We start from the raw sequence: 20,519 nt of genomic DNA, 5'->3' as shown, positions 1-20,519 counted from the left end.
TCATGAGTTCGAGCCCCGCGTCGGGCTCTGTGCTGACAGCTCAGAGCCTGGAGCCTGCTTCGGATTCTGTGTCTCCCTCTCTCTCTGCCCTTCCCCTGCTCACGCTCTGTCTCTGTCTTTCTCTCTCTCAAAATAAAGAAACATTAAAAAAATTTTTTTAAAATAACCCATCAAATGCAACTCCGGTCAACAAGATACCATTTTCATCAACCAAATTAGCAAGACATTTCATATAAATACACTCAGTGTTGAAAGGGTACGGTAGACTTTCTCACGCACCACTGGAAGAACCATGCACCTTTCTGGAAAACCATTTGACAAGCAAATTGGAAAGAAACCCTCAAGAGAAGTTTAGATAACATAACTGTCACAGTAATTCACCTTCCAGGAAGCTATTACTGGGAAACGGTAATATCAGTCACACACCTGGACCGAGGTTTATGTCCAAGGGGGTTCCAGGCTTACGTACCATGGCTTAAGTCTGAGATAACCTAAATGTTCAAGCATAGGAGAATGATTAGGTCATCTCTTATGAACTCATAGGGAAATTGTCACTCAATTGGATAGAATGTGTCCCCCAAATAAAATAATAAAATGGATGAATATATAATGATTATCATAACTATATTTATTATGCAGTTATAATATACATGCAATGGAAGAGTATTCAGCCTTAATATACTCCAGAGTGGGTAAACATTGAAAATATTATGCTAGGGGCACTTGTACCCCAATGTTTATAGCAGCACTCTCAACAATAGTCAAATTATGGAAAGAGCCTAAATGTCCATCAACTGATGAATGGATAAAAAAATTGTGCTTTATATACACAATGGAGTACTACATGGCAATGAGAAAGAATGAAATATGGCCCTTTGTAGCGACATGGATGGAACTGGAGAGTGTGATGCTAAGTGAAATAAGCCATACAGAGAAAGACAGATACCATATGGTTTCACTCTTATGTGGATCCTGAGAAACTTAAAAGAAACCTATGGGGGAGGGGAAAGAAAAAAAAAAAAAGAGGTTAGAGTGGAAGAGAGCCAAAGCATAAGAGACTCTTAAAAACTGAGAACAAACTGAGGGTTGATGGGGGGTGGGAGGGAGGGGAAGGGTGGGTGATGGGTATTGAGGAGGGCACCTGTTTGGATGAGCACTGGGTGTTGTATGGAAACCAATTTGACAATAAACTTCATATATTGAAAGAAAAAAAAAAGAAAATATTATGCTATGGGGCGCCCAGGTGGCTCAGTCGATTAAGCATCTGAGTTTGGCTCAGGTCATGATCTCACGACTCGTGGGTTTGAGTCCCACGTCGGGCTCTGAGCTGACAGCTCAGAGCCTGGAGCCTGCTTCAGATTCTGTGTCTCCCTCTCTCTCTCTGCCCCTCCCCCACTCGCACTCTGTCTCTCTCTCTCTCTCGAAAATAAACATTTAAAAAAATAATAAATAAACCAGATGCAAAAGGACAATTACTATATGATTCCATTTATATGAGGTACCTAGAATGTGTAAATGCAGAGAGACATAAAGCAGAAAGAAGCTATCAGGGACTGGGGTGAAGAAGGAAAGGGGAGTTAGCATTTAACAGGGCTAGAGTTTCAGTTTGGGAAAATGAAAACGTTCTGGAAATGGATAGTGGTGATGGTTGTACAAATTGTAAAAGTACTTAATGCCACTGAATTGTGTCCTTAAAAATGGTTACAATGATAAATTTTATGTTATGTATATTTTACCACAATAAAAATGCACAGAAAAAAATTATATGCCCAAGTTTACCCAAAAATGTATGCTTTGAAATATTAGATAATGTGTAATTAGATACAAAGATGTCATCTCTGTATGCTGATTGATTCATTTGAAAAATATGGTTGATGCCTACAAAAAAGGTGTTGTATTGAACACCTACTATGTGCCACTTAGTCCTCCAGGATGCGGGGGATAGAGCTTGGTAAACAAGACAAATGACCCCTACTCTTAGTGCAAAGGATAACAGATACTGAGACTCTAAGAAATTTTCTTCTTTGACCCTTTCTGTATGTCCTGAATCCTTGTCAATGAGTGTGCTATTTTTATACTTGGGGAAAAAGTGTAAGTGGAAGAAGGGAAGTAATTATGAAAAGCAATACTGGCTTGAGATGGGCTTTCTCCCTTGGTGTCAACTCATATGCTCTCATCGTAGAGAGGAAAGGGTCTGGTGATGGTGGGTGAGGAGGTGGAGTGGGGTGCAAAATATAAGGAATGAGACCTGTAGCTCCTGCTCACTCAACCATCCTGCTCTTCTCCTCGTTATGTGTTGGGCTTCCTGGCTTCCAGAAGCACCTAGAATCCACTTGCTCTGTTAATCCTACTCACTCTATTCCACCACAAAAATAGTTTAGGTCAGTGTTCAAAAGATTAAGAGCTCTCTTCTGGTACCAAGATTTTTATTCCCTTAAAAACAGTCCTGGGGCACTTGGACAGCTCGGTCGATTAAGTGTCCGACTCTTGATTTTGGCACAGGTCATGATCTCACAGTTCGTGGGTTTGAGCCCCGCGTGGGGTTCTACGCTGACAGTATGGAGCCTGCTTGGGGTTCTCTCTCTCCCTCTTTCTCTGCCCCTCCCCTGCTCATGATCTCTCTCTCAAAAATAAATAAATAAAATTTTACCTGCAATAACTTTTAAATAATTATTTTCACTGCTCTGTCTACTTCTGATAGACCATTATACGTCTTGTAGGGACTCATGAAGCTGGTATGAAAATATCGGGCAGAGGTTAATAGATTTACTGGCTCCTCACCTCTCCACCAAGAAATGGTTGCTAATTTTTGGCTCGTCTTACAACAGCGCAAAACCAAGAATGATTTCAGGGTTTTGCAATGTAGAAAGTCCCCAGTGGCCTCATTTCCACATGCCCTGTCCACCCTCAAATAACTGACCCCAAGTTTTTTTCATCCTTGTCTGATCCTAGCCAGAATTAGGGAAGGGCCTGACCTGGATGAGTAGATTTTGAGTATACTGATCACGATGCAGAGACACCACCCCCCCCACCTCTGCTCTGAGGAGACATAGGAGGAATCATGTGCTTCCCTCTGTGAGAGATGGGAGACCCTCAGAGGGGACCCCCACCCATGTCTTTGCTGAAGTCCTCCTGTAATTCTTCTGTGACCTCTGGCCTAACGATCTATTTTAGGCAGTGATTTCCATACTCTGTCAGAAACCTCTCGTCATCAAACTAGGCTTTAGAGGTGTGCGAACATCTGGTTTTAGACTGTGAGTCCCCTGAAGGCTGATACAATGTTTAATTCCAGCTATCCGATGAAGGTTCAATTTATCAGTATATGACACATGAATATAACCAGCCTCAATGGCTTTGTTTTGATCTTATTCCCAAGAAAAATTTTACTCTGTTTCCCCCACAAAAACTTGACATTTTTCTTCTCCATTCAATTCTTTTCATCTCCCTTTTCCCCTAAATCTCCAGCTATCAGTTGCTCCCATGGAAAATTCCTCCTTTACTCTCTATCGCTACCTGTTCATGATCTAGTAGCTTAATCTAGGAAAGAAAGACTGTGTGGTTGGGTGAGTGAACTCAGGCTGCCTGAGTTCGGATTCTGATTCCACCACTTTTGGTAACTTCTGTGTGTACCTTGGTGACTTCATCTGCAAATAGGGGCTCATAATAGAAACTACGTGACAGGATTGTCAGGGGTGGTAATAAATGTAAAGTATCTCAGGTAGAACCTGGCGATTGAAGGATTTAATACATGTCCACTGTTAGTGAAGCTACACCCCAATGGGTCTAGGCTGCAACATTATTTAGGTAGGCAGTTCTTTCTTCATGGCCTTTGTCCAACCCTGGACACGTGAGGAGAAAATGGATAATTGACCTGTGAGGGAATATTTCGGAAAATGGTTCTGTTTGTTTTTTTTTTAAGTTTATTTATATATTCTGAAAGAGACAGAGATAGCATGAGTGGGGGAATGGCAGAGAGAAAGGGAGAGAGAGAATCCCAAGCAAGCTCTGCACTGCCAATGCAGAGCCCGATGCGGGACTGGATCCCAAGAGCCGTGAGATCAACCTGAGCCAAAACCAAGAGTCGGAAGCTTAACTGACTGAGCCACCAGGCGCCCCCTAGAAAAGCTATTATTTATTTATTTATTTTATTTTAATGTTTATTTATTTTTGCAGAGAGAGAGAGAGAGCGAGGGAGCATGAGTGGGGGAGGGGCAGAGACAGAGGGAGACAGAATCTGAAGCAGGCTCCAGGTTCTGAGCTGTCAGCACAGAGCCTAATGCAGGGCTCAAACTCACTAAACCAAAGCAAGAGTCGGATGCTTAACTGATTGAGCCACCCAGGCACCCCAATGGGTTTTTGCCCCAGAGAAAAGGTGACCGCGAAGGGTAGCATCTGCGTCCACCCAGCACCTTCCAGCTCAGAGAGAACTTCTCGGTGCCTCTGCCCCTTTAACACTCCAACAACCCACCGCCTGCACAGAACTTCGGTCAATCACCAACTCGCTGAGACTCGTGTCCCTACTTTTCAACTATATTATTTTCACCTTTGAAAAGAAGCAGCTGCAACCTAGAGCGTACAAAAACATTTACCCAGGTTCAAGCAACCGGTAAGTGACAACGCTGAGTTGAGATTCTAGGTCTTTAGAAGACCTATCTTGGACCTTGGGTGGGCACAGAGGTGCTGAGTCTGTTCTTCAGTTCTACTTAATCTAGCCTGCGTCTGGGGCCCTGCTTCCTAATCCACTTCCAGCTACTCCCTCTCCTAGTCCCAGCCCCAGAGCCAGCCCTGAATGCCACAGATACAAAAACATGAGGGGTTCCACCTTCCTCTCATGCCTAGTGGGCTTGAGAATAAGCCAACAGCCCAGCCCCAGTTCCATGGCCTGGTTATAATAATATCTGGGCTCAGGTGACTCCTGAGGGACCTTGCTGTGCGTCAGACCCGGCAGCTTCCAGAAGTGCTTCCAATAGTCCCAGCTCTCTCTCTCTTGCTGCACTCCTCTCTAGCTGGGCACTCCAGCTGGAGTCGGGTCCATTGCCCTGCCTAGTGTCTAGGTTAGGGGAGGCCAGCTTTATTCTGAATTCCAGTTCAGTTGTTGGTGGCCTTGGCATCCATCCTGGCCTTATCTCTGGGGCATGAACTGACCCATATTGTCATTTCCTGCCATAAACAGACAGATTTCAGGGAGCAGTGCTTGGTCCTCTTGGCTCCTGAGCACCTGAAGGCTGCTCGCACCCCTAGCTCCAGGCCTTGCCCACCTGATTGTGGACTCTTCCTTCACCCACTGCTTCAGAAACTAGGGCCCACCTCCTTTCTTTACTCCCCACCACCCATTTTTTTCAAAGGACCTATGATATACTACACCCAAAAAGCCTCAATTTCAACACAACGATGGTATTGCTACTATGCCTTTATGGAGTAGAATTGGATGGTCCACTCCATCTGTGACATTGGGCAAATCATTTTCCTGCTCTGAGGCTTTATTTCCTCCTAGTTAAAATGGGCATTAAATTCGATGACATCTTCCTGCTAGAAAACTCTGAATTTAGAGCTGAGGCATCTTTTCTGTTATCTGAGGACTCTGGGGAAGAAAGCATGGTTCCTGGGCTAACTCTTTAAGTAGATCTGTCATCCAGGAGGAGAGTCTGAAAATTTTCTCCATCATAGACAAAGAGCTCTAGTCTATTTTTGACTCCTATCCCTCCTGCTATGGCCTCAGAATGACCTTTTCTATCCATATCAGCTATATCATACTGGTCAGGTGTTTTTACCTTCAAATCTACCTTTGCCACCTTCCGTAAATACCCTCCATTCTGTACATTGAGTTACTTGTGTGAAAACCATAACAACTTCCTTCAACCCGAAAGTGTTTTGGAGACCTAAAACAAGCAATTAACCTTTGAAACGAAATGTCACCCTGATATTGTGGAACATTGACGTCACTGGATTGCAGGGTACCTGGGTGGTTCCGTTGGTTGAACATCTGACTTCACCTCAGGTCATGATCTCACAGCTCTTGAGTTCAAGCCCCACATCAAGGTCACAGCTGTCAGCACAGAGTCTACTTTAGATCCTCTGTCCCCCTTGCTCTCTGCCCCTCTCAGCTCATGCTCCCTCTCTTAAAAAAATAAACATTAAAAAAAAATAGTCACTGGATTTCAACTATTTCAATGTTCTATACTTTTAGTCTCTTGATGTATGCTCTAATTGTTGGCTGACTAATTTTTCATAGTTCCTTTCCCATTTCTGCTTCTTAGAGTTTTAAAATTTCCTTGATTATTGGTGGGACAAAGTTAGCTTCCACCTTATCACTGTAAACAATTCATTGATTTAATAACACATTCATTCAACAAACAAACTCTTGCAATATGCATTTACACAAATGTTTTTACCAGAAAGCACATTAAGACCCATATGCTTTTTGGGTTTACACAACCCAAAACATCTGTTTGAAATGGAAGGTTAAATCATTCCATGTGTATAGTTATGTTGATTGGTAGAGAAATATGAATCATTACCTGAATTTTTTTTTTTTTTACCCAGCACAATACTATGTTTTTCTCTAAAGAGATTGACTCACCAAGCTTATCTCATCCTCTTAAGAACATAGTGAAATTAATTTCCCAATCATCATTGCATGGGCATGAGGCCCGACAACCAGCACTCATCAATGGAATGTAGTGAAAGTGAACTGGCCCTGAGGGACTAAGGAGGTTCTGTCCTTCTTCCCCCATCTGCTGACTGGAGGACACCAGGATGAGCTTGAAATCCTGTGTTGAAGACAGTGGAACTACATGAAAGAAGCCATGTCCCTGAATGATTATGAGTAAGGCCACATGCGTATTACCTGACTGGATATGAGGTGAATCGCGGGACTTCTGGGACTGTTTGACACAGACCTGGCTGAAACGTTCCTCTTCTCCTTTATGTTGCAGAAGTAAAGGAGTCTTTGGAGTAAACAGCCTCGCTACATGGCACAAAGATGGCACGTCACAACCGACTTATGACACTCCTGCTACTTACTCTGCCTCCACTTTAAGTAATGTAAGTTACATCTTCTCAGCAGAATTAGAAGGGGGTTTAAAGCTGTGAACACATCCTCTCCTTTCAACTTATCCTTGCTTCTCATCCATGGTGGCCAGTCTCACACGTCAAGCTTCATGAGCTTATCAAGATGTCTGCCTATTTGGGCAACTGAGTGAATACAGTCAAATGGCTTTGGTGCGACTCAGTCTCAGAAACCAACACAAAGCATTCGTATCTAGCTCCTTCACTTCTTTCAGATCACTCAATAAATGTGATCTGGTGTCTTTCACAGTAATATGGTTATCTAATTTCCTTTGTTAGCTAGTTAAGCAAAGCTTCTGGCTTTCCAAGACCCAATTAGCTGGGTCCCTGAGCTCAGTCAAGGCTTTTCCTCTTCCTCTTGAGGTCAGTCACAACCTTACTTCTTTAATGTAACCTCTGGGTTTTCTGTTGAAATATACTTTCTGGTTTTTATGTTATTTTTAAAAAATGAATGTCTTGGACCGTCCCTTCACTATTTCCAGCCCACTGAATCTTCACACTTAGCTGTGTCTCTTGCACTACTACTCCCTGAAAATGTATCTCAAATCATTTCTTCAAAGTAAGACCTCGATAATATCGAGATCTACTCCTTCTCTTTCCCTAGAATACAGCTGTTGTCACCTGTTTTTCTGAATCTCCTCCCCTGGTCCGGGCCTCTTACAGGGCTACCTAAACACAAACCATTGATTGCTAAATCAAATCAAACAAGATAATACCCAATTTGCTCTTTTTTCTCTCATAATTTTTAAATTTCCTTCTCCTAATGTTTAAATCTCTCCATCAATCAATTAACAAATCACTCTGGTACCCTTTGCCAGGACTTTTGAGATGAAAACAGAAAAATGAGAACAGGAGCGCCTAGGTGGCTCAGTTGGTTAAGCTTCCGACTTCGGCTCAGGTCATGATCTCACAGTTCATGGGTTCGAGCCCTGCGCCGGGATCTGTACTGACAGCTCAGAGCCTAGAGCCTGCTTCAGACCCTGTGTCTCCCTCTCTCTCTGCCCCTCCCCCACTTGCACTCTGTGTTTCTCTCTCTCTCTCTCTCAAAAATAAATAAACATTTAAAAAAAAGATGAGAACACAAGAAATACAACCAAGTTCACAAGTAACGTGTGAGACTCATTTACATGAAACCATTGGAAAATAAGATAGTATATAATACTAGTCATCTCATGTATATAAAAAGTATGTCTACAGTTGCAGAGGGGAGAGATCAGTGTTTTCTGCAGTATAGGGGAGTTTAATAAAGGTGGGATTTGGTCTGTAAGAACTGTTTGGCTAGAGTCTTTTGGGTTTTCCACATAGAGTATCATGTTGCCTGTGAAGAGTGAAAGTTTGACTCCTTCTTTTCCAATTTGTATGCCTTTATTTCTTTTTGTTGTCTGATTACTCCACCAAAAAAACTGCTAGAACTGATCCATGAATTCAGCAAAATCACAGGATATAAAATCAACAAACAGAAATCGGTTGCATCTCTATACACCCATAATGAAGCAGCAGAAGGAGAAATCAAGAATCAAGGAATTGATCCCATTTACAATTACACCCAAACCATAAGATACCTAGAAATAAACCTAACCCAAGAGGTAAAAGATCTGTATGCTGAAAACTATAGAACACTTATCAAAGAAATGGAAGAGGACACGAAGAAATGGAAAAACATTCCATACTCGTGGATTGGAAGAAAAAATACTGTTAAAATATTGATACTACCCAAAGCAATCTACACATTCAATGCAATCCCTATCAAAATAACACCAGGATTCTTCACAGAACTAGAAAAAAATTATTCTAAAATTTTTATGGAACCAGAAAAAACCCCAAATAGCCAAAAGCAATGTTGAAAAAGAAAACCAAAGCTGGAGGCATAACAATTCCAGACTTCAAGCGATATTACAAAGATGTAATCATCAAGACAGTATGTTACTGGCACAAAAACAGATGCATAGATCCGTGGAACAGAATAGAGAACCCAGAAATGGACTCACGAACATATAGCCAACTAATCTTTAACAAAGCAGGAAATATCCAATGGAAAAAAAAGACAGTCCCTCCAGCAAATGGTGTTGGGAAAATTCAACAGCGACATGCAGAAGAATGAAACTGTACCACTGTCTTACACCAGACACAAAAATAAGTTCAAAATGGATGAAAGACCTAAATGTAAGACAGAAAACCATCAAAATCCTGGAGAAGAAAACAGGCAGCAACCTCTTTGACCTCAGCCCAGCACTTCTTACTAGACATGTCTCCAGAGGCAAGGGAAACAAAAGCAAAAATGAACTATTGGGACCTCATCAAGATACAAGCTTCTGCACTGCAAAGGAAACAATCAACAAAACTAAAAGGCAACTGACAGGATGAGAGAAGATATTTGCAAACAACTTGTTGGATAAAGGGTTCATATGCAAAATCTATAAAGAACTTATCAAACTCAACACGAAAAAAGCAAATAATCCAGTGAAAATATGGGCAAAAGAAATGAATAGACACATTTCCAAAGAAGACATCCGGATGGCTAACAGACACGTGAAAAGATGCTCAACATCACTCGTTATCAGGGAAATACAAATCAAAACCACAATGAGATACCACCTCACACCTGTCAGAATAGCTAAGATGAACAACTCAGGAAACAATAGATGTTGGCGAGGATGCAGAGAAAGGGGAACCCTTTTGCAATGTTGGTGGAAATGCAAACTGGTGTAGCCACTCTGGAAAAGAGTATGGAGGTTCCTCAAAAAATTAAAAAAATATAACTACCCTAAGACCCAGCAATTGTACTACTAGTTATTTATCCAAGGGATACAGGTATGCTGTTTTGAAGGGGCACCCCAATGTTTATAGCAGTGCTATCAACAATAGCAAATTATGGAAAGAGCCCAAATGTCCATCGACTGATGAGTCATTAAGAAGATGTGGTGTGTATATATATATGTATACATATACATATATACATACATATGTACATATGTACATATGTATGTATATATGTATATATATACATATATATAATGGAATACTACTCGATGATCAACAAGAATGAAATTGTGCCACTTGGAACAATGTGGATGGAACTAGAGTGTATTACGCTAAGCGAAATAGGTCGGTCAGAGAAAGACAAATATATGATTTTACTCACATGTGGAATTTAAGAAACAAAACACATGAACATAGGGGAAGGGAAGGAAAAATAAGATAAAAACAGAGAGGGAGGCAAACCTCTTAAATACAGAGTATAGACTGAGGGTTCCTGGAGCAGAGGTTGGTGGGGGGGATGGGCTAAATGGGTCATGGGCATTAAGGAGGGCACGTGTCAGGATGAGCACTGGGTGTTGTATGTAAGTGATGAATCACTGGGTTCTACTCCTGAAACCAGTAATACACTCTATGTTAACTAGAATTTAAACCAACAAACAAAACAAGAACTGTTAGGCAAGACTAATAGGAAGGACAAGCATTTCCATATGTGGGGAATATCATGAACAAAGGCACCGAAGCAGAAATAATAGTAACCGTCACAGTGGTCCTATGTATTGCGCCCCTAGTATGTGCCTTGCACCATGCCAGGCTCTGTACCTTCATTATATCTAATCCTCGCCACAATCTGGGATTTGGGGTTGGGTATTTTACAAATGAGAGAACTCGAATTTAGAGAAGTACTAAATGCCAGAATCATGATTCAATGTCTGTGCTCCACCCACCACACAGGAAGGTGGGGGGAGTTAGGAAGAAGGGTCCCCTCTGGAGAGCAGAAAGCAGTAAACTAGACGGGTTGGTCAAGCTCAATTCTGGAGACACTGGATGTTGAACGAGGGTGCTGGGCTTGACCCGGTAAGTAACAGGAGACTGCTGTGGCTATCTTAGCACATCCATAGCATGGCAAAGTTTGGAATGAGACAAGGTATGAGTTCAAGGCCACACTCCACGTCAGCTGAATGACTCTGGGAAACAGCTGAGCTTGCTGAGGTTGTCTGCTTGTTTGTAAATATGTTTTACGATACCCCCCATTCATAGGGGGAGAGGCTTAAGTGAGGTAATGTATTTCAAGCTTCTGCTAAAGTACCTCACATACAGTAAGCGCTTAACACGTGATACTCCCGCTACTACCACTGCTGTGAAAGCAGCATTTCCTGGTGATAGTTTAGAGAAAGACAGCTAGCAGACTACACCCTGGAGTTCCTGGGATAAGGAGAGACAGGTGGGAACGAGTTTACAAAAACGGCAAAGATGAGTCCATAGGACTTCGGCGGCTATTTGGGGGACAAAGGAAAAGACAGACCCAAAGACACAAATGTAGGAGAATCGGAGAAGTGTGATAACATGACCAGAAATCAGGAAGCAAGGGACAGAGTTAGTTTTAGGAATTAGATGAGGAGTTACGTACGGGTTGGATATTTGGAGCGCGAAATGATGGTAATACCTCGAGGACTATGTACTAGAAACTTTGACCAAAAGGTTGACTTTGGAGATGTAGATTGGGGGATTACTGTAACAATTGTCTGTATTTGTAAAACAAAAATGAACTAGAGCCTGATAGAGAGAAGACCAGAAGACTCAGATTGACACCTGGGAGTGCCTGCATTTGGGGAACATGAGATTAGAGAGGAGCCATTGAAAGCACTGGGTGTTGTATGGAAACCAATTTGACAGTAAATTTCATATATTAAAAAATAAAAATAAATAAAATAAAATAAAAAAAAAATTAAAAAAAAAAAAAAAAAAGAAAGACTAAATGAAGGAGCAGAGGGAGAGGTGAGACAGTAAGGCCAAGAAAAAAAAAAAAAAAGTGACAGTGAATGCAGATGACGGAAGCCACAAAACAGGGAAGGGATTTTCCAAAGAAGACAAAGGTCTTCTGTGCCCAGGGCTGCTGAGGGGAGGAAAGACTGGGGGGACCAGAAAAGACTCTGCAGTTGGTGTGGTGACAGCTGGAAGCCAGACTGGCAGGAACCAGGTGGCAATAAAAGTCAGCGCGCGCTGCCTGTTCATCCATTCATTAGAGGGGTACGTGTACAGAGGACCAGGCTGTGTCTGGAGACAGTCGCAAAAGAAACACAGGAGGTTATTTTTTGTTTTCGGGGAGGCCAGCACCGCCCATAAACCTCAGAGTGAGCTTCAGTTCCTGTCCACCCCTTACCACGGCTCATCGCTTCGCGGACACGCTCCCCTCTCCCATCGCCAGGGCCATGGTCTTACAACTCTTGTCTTCTTCAGGTCTCACTTACCACTCATCAGCCTGGCCCATTTGACCCCAACCGCACCATTTCTGATGACATCCTGAGTCCTAAGACCTTTAGCAAACGCATCCAAGATTGTCTGGTCTCTTTCAAAGGCATCGTCGGGATTGAAGATTATTTTACCGACTTTGGTTTTTTATCTGGTTTCACACAGGTGTCTAAAAAAATGATAGCAGTTATTTTCATTGTGGGTTTTATTTTTTTTAATGTTTATTTATTTTTGAGAGACAGGGGGAGAGAGAGAGAGAGAGAGCGAGCGAGAGTGAGTGGGGGAGGGGCAGAGAGAAAGGGAGACAGAGGATCCGTACACAGCAGGCTCTGCACGGACAGCAGAGGTCCTGGCGCAGGGCTCAAACCCACGAACCACGAGATCATGACCTGAGCCTGAGCCGAAGTCAGATGCTTAACATACTGAACCACCCAGGTGCCCCAGTCATTGTGGGTTTTAGATCACTCCTCTCAAACACACTCGAAATTCCTTCACTTCTTACACAGTAATTCCCTCGGGAGCTGAACCCCCCAAGTATTATTTGGAGCATGCCCCAGGAATAACCTCCCTTCCCCAGCCCACTTTGTAAGTGATTCTTAGAATCAATTTCCTCCACAAAGCCTCTCCAGTTGGATTTCTCTAATTTCTGCCCCGGGTAAGCACGGGACTTTGGTGATTTTTTTCCCATCTATCCTTTCCCAAACACGATATCTACATTCCATCTCAAGCGACAAATAGTATGTGCCAACAAATAGCGTAGACACAGTTGCTGCATTGTATAAGTAATTTTTGCTTTTCCTTCTGTTATCGGTTTCACTCCCCAAGCCAGTCTGAGTTAGCTTCATTGGACATGACTTTCTATCACAAGGTCAGAAACCGTCTAATCCTGTGTGTCACCTTCCACACTCCAGGATCCCCACCCAGTGTCATGTAAAGAATGGTAATTTATAAATTATAAACATTTATAATTTTATATAAATTATATAAAATACAATTATTATAAATTATAAATTATAAACAAAAAACCCAGCTTTTTATTGCTGGTTGATCACGAGGGTGACCACACTCCTATGCTCTGCAAATTCCTCTTTATGGGGAGAACTAGGGAGCCTCATCTCTCTCCTACCTCCTGTAAACCCAGTGCAGGCATCGCTCCTTACCTGTCAGCGGCTCTGAGATCCAGCCTTCCTTTCAGAGACTTTCAGGACAGACCCTCTTTCTTAATACTGGTATCATAGTGTTCTTCTTCTCTCCTTGAACTTGAACTTTTTTCTGCCTTTGGGAAGATACAGCAAGTCCGTCCTGATCAAAAGCATTCTCCATGGACAAGCTTCTGGTTATGTGCCTTTCAACTTTATTTCTCCTCCACTACCCATATATTTTAATTCTAATTCCAGGTACTACAGAGCAAAGCCATATCACACTATAAGCTTTGGTCCTGGACTTCAGAATCACAATACTAGATGAGTCAGCCGATAAGCTCTAGGAGTATTCCTGGAAGTCGTTGTACTTTGGGATTCCCAGTCATACCTTAACTAGATACCTTGAAGTCACTGAAAAACACATCAATATGTCTCACTCCACCAAAAATAAATATATCCGTAATTTAATTTCCCCTCAACTGGATCTCCAAAATGTCTATCTCCCCTCCAATGACACCTGACACAAGGAACAATGGGATGGAGGAGAGGTTAAGGTGAAAAAGTACAGTAGATTTAACCAGTTGCACTTAATACATCTTACCTCTGAATATTTATGAAAGTTATGGCTATGTAACCACCATTCTGGGCCCCTCCTAGGGCTTTGGAAGAAGGTATGAGTGCTAGTGAAGTTTCATCAAATTCATGGCACATCCACCTCTCCACTCCACCCCTCTGAGTTTCTTTTTTCATCTGCAAAATAAGAATACTATTGGGGCGCCTGGGTGGCTCAGTCGGTTAAGCGGCCGACTTGGGCTCAGGTCATGATCTCACGGTCCGTGAGTTCAAGCCCCGCGTCGGGCTCTGTGCTGACAGCTCAGAGCCTGGAGCCTGTTTCAGATTCTGTGTCTCCCTCTCTCTGACCCTCCCCCATTCATGCTCTGTCTCTCTCGGTCTCAAAAATAAATAAACGTTAAAAAAAATTAAAAAAAAAAAAAGAATACTATTTACCTGTTTGGGAGGTTGTTGTGCTACATATAATGAAATCATCTATGTTTTTAAAAAGCACTTTGTATTACTATCTAATACATTATTAGAGTTATTTCACATGTATTTTCTAATATTGGTTACATCAATATCTCCCTTCCTACACTCTTCTTACAAAGACTCTGACACTCCTACCTTTACAAGCTGCAGCCTCTGAAGTTGGGTGCCTGGGTGGCTAAATCAGTTGAGCCTCTGACTCTTGATTTTGGCTCGGGTCATGATCTCGCTGTTCATGAGATTAAGCCCTGCGTGGGGCTCTGTGCTGATGGCATGGAGCCAGCTTGGGATTTTCTCTCTCCCTCTCTCTCTGCTCCTCCCCTGCTCACCCGTGCTCTCTCTCTCTCTCTCTCAATCTCTCTCTAAAAAATAAATAGATAAACATTTAAAAAAAAAAAGTTGCAGTCTCTGTTCCCACTCCTCGAATTTGGGTAGACTGGTGAGCACAGCAGAGGTGACACTATGACTCCCAAAGGTCATACAGGGTGAGAGATCTTTCATGTGGCCCTCTTGGAACGTTTACGTTGCAACCCAATGGCTGTGAGGAAGGCCAAGCTACAGAGAAGCCCACATAAGGAAGAACAGAGAGCCACCTCCAACTTTTCAGCCACGTGAGAGAGCCATCTTGAAAATGAATTCCCCCCCAGCCCCTCCCCCCCCCAGTTAAGCTGACACGGATGAAACAAATTCATGATTCATGAGCAAGATAGGTAATTGTTGTTGTTTTGGAGTGGTTGGTCATGCAGCACTAGAGAACGGATACACCATCCATGTTTCCAATTAAACCCCCCTCCGCTCATTCCAAACTGAATCTCTCCCACGACCACATCTTACAATTCCCTGCACCTGTGCCTTTTCTCATACTTTTTTTCTACTGAAATGTCCTCTTCCCATTGAAGTCATACCTATCCTTTAAAGTCTCCCTCAACTACCACTTCTATGGACCCCACACACCCCCCCCCATTGCCCCAGTTGATTGTGATATCTTCCTCCTCTCAAACCTTGAAGAACTTTCTTTCTACTTATTGCCAGGATTGATATTTCCGATATTTATTAACTGGCACGTCCAAGCATTGACCAATCAGGAGCGGGGGTGGGGGAGGGTTCCTAGGGTCCTGGGATTGCCCTCAGCCGTGCAGTGAAGTTGGTTCCACATGCTCTTAGCTCCTTTTCTGACCTGAATGCACCTTTCAGGAAGGGCACTTTATATATTTTTGGAAGTATCCCATCCCCCATGCAAAGCATAGAGTCTTGTGTGTAATATACTGTGTATATTATTTTAAAATAATTTGATGAGACTTAAAAAATAGATCTCTGACTAATAAAAGAGAAGGTGCAAAGAGAATACGCAAGAGAAAAAGGAGCGTAAAACTTTAAGACTGTAAATAACTGAAAAATCAGATAAATTTTCTCAAACCAGGATCATGAAGCCGCAGGATTTTTTTTTTTGATCTGAGAGCTGAGACATCATCTAATTGGGACTCATATTTGTGTGTGCAAAAGAATCACCTGGGGAAAATTAGTGTACGTGTGGTGGGGGAGAGAATACAGATTCTGGATTCCACACCCAGGCATTCTGAATAAGTAGGTCTAGATGAGATTGATGAAGCCTCCTTCTTAATGAGGTCTCCAGGTGACTCTGAGGCAGGCGGGCGGTGAACCTCACTTTTGGAAACCCTGGCTTAGTCAAACCCCTCTCTCTGCATCTGGTTTATTCCCTCGTCGCTGTAGTCATGTGCCCTTTGAACTGGCCATGGATGCAGGACTGCCATAGAGTGGAAGAGGTAGCATGGCCAGAAGGAAGGGGAAGTTGGGAAAGGTGTCAGTTTAGGGCTGCCCTTGAAGGAGAAATCGCTGCCCTTGAAGGAGAAATCACCACCTTTAATCTTTGGGTGGGGGCAGAATGAAACAAAACACTTCACTGAGATCAGCAGGGAGGCAAGTAGCCTGGTTGGGGAATCTTCTCTCTGGGGGTGTCCTTGGGTGTCCTTGGGTGGAGTGGCCTGTTTTCTCATAGTGGAGTAAATTGTTACGGGGGTGACTCACTCGGTGTGGTGCAGGCTCCACCCTCGGCCACCCAGTTCCTACCTGTTCCTACCGGTCCAACACGTCATTTCATTTACCCACAGCCCCAGAGCTAACATTACAACCCAAGGGTCTGACATCGTATTGTCTGCTTCAACCATTTTCAGAATAAAATCTATACAGTTCTGAATCCTTCAACTATTTAGAAATAAATCCATGGGATCTTTCCAGCTTTGCTTTCCAGCATCACACACTCCATCCTCTGGAATCCTTCACGAAATGAGTGATTTGCCCAGGAATCTGAGTCTCTGGATGAGGTCTCAGTCACTGCTGAGGCGTGTGATCTTACCCAATAGCCATCTAAGAGGTGGCTGTCCAGCCCTTCGAACCTCAATGTTTGCCTACAATAAAAACTGAGGGACACCCTTTAACTAGGACAGCTTTTTCTCACCAGCATCTTCCTCTTCTTGGAAGGCAGAGAAGGAAAGCAGGACGCATGAAGCAGCTACCAATGACTTAACCATGAATTATCATGAACCGTGAATTATTCGGGAGCAGCAGAATAGCCATCTTTTGTAAAATTTTAGGTCTTTCTGGAAATACTCTATCTCCCCCAATCCCTATGCATTTTTAAAATTAAAAAAAATTTTTTAAATATCTGCCTAGGGGCGCCTGGGTGGCTCAGTCGGTTAACTGTCCGATTCTAGGTTTCGACTCAGGGCACGATCTCACAGTTCATGAGTTCAGGCACCACACTGGGCTCCACGCTGACAGCTCGGGGCCTGCTTGGGAGTCTCTCTCTCTCCCTCTCTCTCTGCCCCTCCACTGCGTGCACGCTCTTTCTCAAAATAAATAAATAAACTTTAAATAAATAAATAATCTGCCTAGAACCTAATGTAGAAACTGACATCTACTAAGTGATGAGACCCTACAGAATTTGAATCCTGAACCAGCTCACAGCGCGGTACAAACATAACCACAAAGGTGGGCACAACCCTATCATTGCCACAGACTTTCCTCACAGCAGAATTCCAGGCTTCCTGTCATCAGCCTTTAACAATTGCTCTTTGTTGATTGTGTCACAACATGCCTATTCGTAAGTTGTACCAGGCGGTCGGCACCTGTGGGCTCATGTCATTCCCCACGACGCTGTGAGAGAGGTGTTACTTTAAAATCAAGAAACCAAGTCTCTGAGAGGTTTGGCGCCTCATCTAAGGTCACGGAGCTAGTGGCGATCGGGGGCTTCACCCAGAACCTCCGTGCCAATTTCAGGGCACGTTGCACCGTGCCATATGGACTTGCTCTGTGTAGGAGCCGAGCTGGGCCCACACAGCTTGTTCCAGACAGAGCCTGGACGTGGGCCTATAGGGGCCCTGAGGATGCAGACCTCCGACTGCTTGGGGGCATAACTGGCCCAGGGCACCGGCCGCTGTGCTCTCTCTGAAATCCACCTCTGCGTCACCAAGATCACCCTTCCCATAGGCTGTGCCCGCCAATGAGGACCGAGGGGGCAGGGCACTATGACGGGCCCCTTTGTGGGATACATGGGACTCCACTGACTGGTGACTTTGTCTCAGGACGCCCTTTGGCCTTGCCCAACTTTCCTGACAGCTCGGGAGCCAAGGAAGTGTTCACTCCACCTTTCTCCCCCTCCTTCACTCAAGATCACACTTGTATTCCAGTCTGATGGCAATCCCACCCTTCTCCAGCTCCCTAAGCAAATCCTTGGCTGCTGTTGGTCAGAGGCCCCGATTATCCCAGCCTGACTCATTCCTTCGTTGCTGGTGCCCCTGCAAGGCGCATCCCCAGGCTCAGGGACCCGGAGGAGAACCTAGTGTTTAGACTCTGGTGAATTAGCAGAACTAAGAAGGCAAAAGACAGAAAGATCGGGCAAATTTCAGCATGCATGCCAATGCTGACCCAAACCTGTCCTTAGACGGGGGAATCTTCAAGGGAGAACGTTAGGTGGGGAAATTAAGGCTGCCATGGGCATGTTTGCTTGGGCAGCCTGCTTGGAGGGGTCGGGGAGAAGTGGTTGCTCCTAAGCAGTGATACCCCCACGAAGCTCCTTTGTGTCCTGCTGACAAAAGTTGTTCCTATTTGGCCTTCTGTACCCCTCTTAGGTTTCAAAAGTCGCTGTCCTCATGACCTGTTGTTTTTTTTTTTTAAGTTTTTATTCAAATTCCAGTTGGTTAACATACAGTGTAATATTAGGCTCAGGTGTTCAACACTTCCATCCATTACCCAGTGCTCATCACAGCAAGTGTGCTAGTTAATCCCCATCACCTATTTCCCCCACCCCCCACCCCCCACCCCCTCCCCTCTGGGAACCATCAATGTGTTCTCTACAGTGAAGAGTCTGTTTCTTGGCTTGTATCTCTCTTGCCCCCGCCCCCTCGCTTGTTTGTTTCTTAAATTCCACACATGAATGAAATGGTATTTGCTTACAATGTTTTTGTTGACCTTTGAACTGCATGCGATGGGGAAGAGGCATCACATATGATACACACTCATTAAAGAAAGAACCGTCCATGTTGATTCCTTCTGAATGACATCACAGAAGGCATTAGTCTTTGGATCTGTTGTTCGAAGAAGGAACCAGTTCCAAAAACAGAATCCCACACGTTCTCCTCCCCTGGGTCACAGAGCGAGCATACCATTCCGTGTTCATTCATTAAATACGCCCTGTGCCCTATCATGGCTGGGTGCTGGGATTCAGAGAGGAAGTACTGTCTAATAGCATCATTAACACATGTCAGGGAAACAAGACAAAGGAACCTGTCTACGGGAACTCTGAGACTTAGATGGATTTACTGAAAATAAAATTCTTTTACTAACTTTTTAAATGTTTGTTTATTTTTGAGAGAGACAGAGAGAGACAGAGTACGGGCAGGGGAGGGGCAGAGAGTGAGAGGGAGACACAGAATCCAAAGCAGGCTCCAGGCCCTGAGCTGTCAGCACAGAGCCCAACATGGGGCTTGAACTCACAATGACCAGTGGGCAGAAGGAAGGGGTTTAGACATCAAGGAGCCAAGTTGCACAACACCCTCTCCATCTGTGCTGGATGTGGCCCTTGAGTACCTCAAGTGCAGGGTCAGTCTGACCCCCGTGCTGTATGTATAAAATACACAATGGAGTTTGGAAACCAAAGTTTAAAAAAGAATGTAAAATATCTTATGAATAATTTTTATATTTATTGCGTGTCAAAATGACATTCTTCTGGACCTATTGAGTTAAATAACATACAGTATTAAAATTAACTTCAACTACTTCCTTTTGCTTTTTTAATGTGGCTATCAGAAAATTTAAACTTTCGTATGAAGCTCAGATTATGTTCACCGTGCCGCTCTAGATGTCAGATCCAACGAGGGCAGTGATCGTATGTGCTCATTGAATTGCCATTATATTCATAGAATTGAACACAGTATCCAGCACTGAAAAGCACTGAATAAATATTCGAGGAATGAATAACAATATGAATGAGCAAATGGACATCAGTATTATTCATTTCTCTGAAGCAAGAAACATTTCTGTCCCCTTTTTCCTGAACCTAACATCTGAGAAAGAGGCAGGAGATTTGCAAAAGTCCATCTCCCAAACTTGAATTCCAGCCCTGAACTCGCCTGGGTGTATATCTGATTGCCTTCGCAGAAACTCCACGGAGGTGGCTCACAGACATCTCAAACTTAACACCTCCAGAGCAGAATTCTTTATTTTCTTCACAAACTGATTCCCGCCCAAATCTTTCCCGTCCGATAAATGGCCGATAAATGGCACCGTGATCTACCAATCTTTCAGGGCAAAAACACTAGTCATTCTGGAGTACTCTATTTCCCCCACTAATACCACAACCCAACCCCATCCAATCAAGAAATAAAACTTATTGGTTCTCACTGCAAAATATATTCCAGATGCATCCCGATTTCTCTACCATATTCCGAATTGCACCGTGTACTACTGCCGTGGCCCTCAGAAATTCTGTGAACCGTTATTATCCTTCTGACAAAATGGATG

The sequence above is a fragment of the Panthera leo genome, chromosome B1 (genome assembly GCF_018350215.1).
Source record: "Panthera leo isolate Ple1 chromosome B1, P.leo_Ple1_pat1.1, whole genome shotgun sequence".
Lineage (NCBI taxonomy): Eukaryota > Metazoa > Chordata > Mammalia > Carnivora > Felidae > Panthera > Panthera leo.
Note: the sequence above shows the minus strand (reverse complement) of the source record.